General features: G+C 35.5%; 1 long non-coding RNA gene across 1 annotated transcript; it reads left to right on the forward strand.

Annotated features, from left to right (window-relative positions):
• Nucleotides 1–556: 556 nt before the first annotated feature.
• On the forward strand, nucleotides 557–3314 carry LOC104910858. The gene is made up of 3 exons (XR_793476.3): nucleotides 557–766; nucleotides 1353–1500; nucleotides 2341–3314. It is a non-coding gene; the product is annotated as an uncharacterized LOC104910858 (long non-coding RNA).
• The last annotated feature ends 6 nt before the right edge of the window (nucleotides 3315–3320 follow it).

Raw genomic sequence — 3320 nt, forward strand, 5'->3', positions numbered from 1 at the left:
AAAAAAAAAGATCCAGCATGGGAACTGCAAATTATTTTCTACTTTAGCTGTGAAATTTAGCATAGTAATTCTCAAGTCTTGCATTTTCAATGTGCCCTGTCCCAGTACGTATTCTATTTTTCTTCTTCTTGTTTTAAAACTACTGGTGTAGTGGGAGAGGTCTTTACAGTATGCATCTGAGGGTTTCAACTGGAGAGGTTCAGTGATGTACAATAACTGAGCTTCTCCTGTTCATGCTCGCAGTACTACTGGCCCACTTTCTGGTCAGTAAGCCTTCTACTCACAACTCCAAGGGAAAGTTCTGTTCCTTGCCCTTTCCTCTGAAGCATGTCCAATATTCTGCAGTTTTAACTTCCTGCAGTTTTAACTGTGTATCTTGTTCCCCATAGGGCAGATACCTACTCTCTCTTCATACATAATTATGATTGTGCTTGTAGTCCATTATTTCAGAGACCCCTAATACTGACAAAGTTTGGGGTGTGTTTTTTGTTTTTTTTTGTTTGTTTGTTTTTGTTGTTTTTTTTTTTTTTTTAGACTATGCAATTAGAAACTTCTAAAGAAGTAATACTGAGAACCTATTTGTTGATCATTGTTCTTGTTTCTTAGGCTATACTGTAGTCCATCCATTCACACCAGTGGGGAAAAATTTAGAACTGCTTTTGGTGTGTGATAAGAAGGATCTGGAAAGTTGGCAGAAGCAAAACCTGCCATTGAGTGTTGTGACTAGATTAAAGGAATTGAGCAAAACAGAAATTAATCATATCAGGTATGTGAGAATAAGAGTAGTGAGCTGTTCTGCTTTGTTTTTATCTTGCTACTCTGTAGCATATGGAATTATGAATCTTGAATCAGAATGTTATGTGTAACATAACACTACAGTTAGGAAAGAACAAAGTTAAACATAAAACATGTTGGACCGCATTTTTCACCTTGTCTGTGTGTCATATCATAACATCTCAGGGATGAGTAAGTGTTTTGTGATGAAGTTTTTAAAAAAACAAAAACAAAAAACAAAAAAAACAACCATAATTCTGTTCTGAAGAAGTGTGACGGAATTAGAACCAGTGTAAAAACCTGTTACTCAAGCAGCAAAGACACAATACTGTTTTGTCCTTCGTGCACCAACATAAGCAGTTGTTGCTAATGGCTTTCTTGGGTATTTGCTTGCATAAAGAGAGTGAAATTGTAGTCTGAATTGACAACCAGGAACAGACTTGTAACTGATTGTGTCAGACAATCTTAATAATAGACACTGCTAATTCACCCAAATTTAATTAGTGTAATACATTTTATTTGACAGTGCAGCACAGCTTTTGCAAGTTAAATTGTTGCATTATTTTCTACATTAACAGATTGTCGTGTCTAGCCTTGTGTTTTGATCTTATTAAAAGATGTGCAGTTCTATATGAGTTTTTACCATCGTTCCATGAAATAATGCATCCAATAAGAGTACTCCTGACACAGCATGTGTCAGCGAATGAATATCCTGAACAAATGCAGGTATGTGTTCCTCCAGTGTGAAGTAATTGATACAATTGGCTCATTAATAAATTCTGTGATCTTCATCTGTTCTTTGGAAGAAAGAAAAAAAGAATAATCTGTGAAATGTTTTCAAAGGTCAGCTATTTGCTATAAGTGATTTTCAAATATGATAGTGATGTTTTTGTGGAGAAAACAAAGAGTAGAGAATGTTTAGAAGATATTTTTCATTGTCTGTCTTATCTCGCCCTTCTAATTGAGGAGAGCAGTACTTGCTTGCTACAACCAAATACACATACCAAGCTAATGAGATTGTAATTAACATACGTACACCTGGTCTGCTACTTCACTTAAAAGAAGTCAGTTTATTTACCTAGCAATTAAATTCAAATCTATATTTTTTTAATCTGTGTTTAGGATATAGCTAAACTGTCCTCTCCTCAGAGAGGTATTATGAAATATAGAGAACAAGGTTTTGTAATGTTGATGATGCAAAATGGCCTGGTTTTTGCCATCAAAGTAAACAAAATTAGCAGTTCTACTTAAAATGACTTTGAAAGGTGGCTGTTGAATTGGTCTAGCTTTAGTCTTGCTTATTCATCTGTTAGGTGAAATTATCTGTAGACCTTTCTGATTGCCCATGTTTCCATCTTAGTGAAATTCCTGAAAAGTTTAAAAAATTGTCCGGCCTGGAAAGCTTACAGCATTTCAATGTTGTCAGTATCCTAATGAATAGCAATGTTTTTTTCTCAGAAGAACATCATATGGGGAGAAGATTGCTGTTGATTTAATTTACAGTAGTTTGTGAATTATAGTGTCTCTAATACGCTTCTGAAGTTGTAATTTGATTTACATTTTCAGGAATGGTATCACAATGCTCTAAAGGAGCTGGAGAACAAAGCAAAGCACTATACTCCACTGATATGTGAGAAAAAGAAGCCAGTGCCATTGAAACAGTATACACCTAAGATTGTGAAAGTGTAAGTAAAGCAAGCTTAGTGCAAAAGAATAAGTGCATCTAAGCATTCTGATGCTAAGGCTTCAGGCTAAAAAGACTTGGAAGGCAGGACATAAAACAGGCAACTTTGTTTCTCTGTTGCATTTTATGCAGGAGCTGCAAAGGACCAGCTACTTGATTGGTAGGGAGAGGAAGAAAAGGGAAGGAGGGATTCTAAGAAACTGAACAGAAATTACCTTATGAGGGAAAAAGCAGCACTGGGAACCAAGTCCTGCCCATCTAATCAGTTATAAATTAATAAATTTCAAGTTGAAAAGAGGCTGTTACTACACAGTACATTACTGTGTACTCTGCAAAGCACTTGAGTCTCAAGGACAGTAGTTCATAAAAAATCATACTGAAATATATAAAAGTAAAGATGAATGATGAAATGCTGTGGCATTTTTCACTGATGCAGAAGAGCAGGCAGACTACTCCTGTCCTCTGTCTCACGGATCATAGCAGATAATGCATCACATTAAGCATTCTTATAAATGTACCAGGCTGCACAATTCCTTTTTCATCCCACCAAGCAGTTTTCTGCCTTTCAACAATAGCAATCACAAAAAACATGGAGCTTTCTTTCTCTCTTTTTATAGAATTTAAAATGATCTGTACATTCTTATATTCTCTTTTGAAATTAAATTTAAATAGCGCTGGTTCCTTTTGTAGATGGTAGAACTGTTTTCTGATTCAGGAAGTCTGATTTATATTGACTGCTGACTCATCTAGACCTGTTTATTATCTGCAAGGGCAAAAACTTGTCTTATTTATTCTAATTTAAGGAGACAGCTTTTCCTCTGCCATGCACATTTATTCCCTTGTAACTGATTGGGCCTTTTTT

Source organism: Meleagris gallopavo, chromosome 4 (assembly GCF_000146605.3).
Source record: "Meleagris gallopavo isolate NT-WF06-2002-E0010 breed Aviagen turkey brand Nicholas breeding stock chromosome 4, Turkey_5.1, whole genome shotgun sequence".
Lineage (NCBI taxonomy): Eukaryota > Metazoa > Chordata > Aves > Galliformes > Phasianidae > Meleagris > Meleagris gallopavo.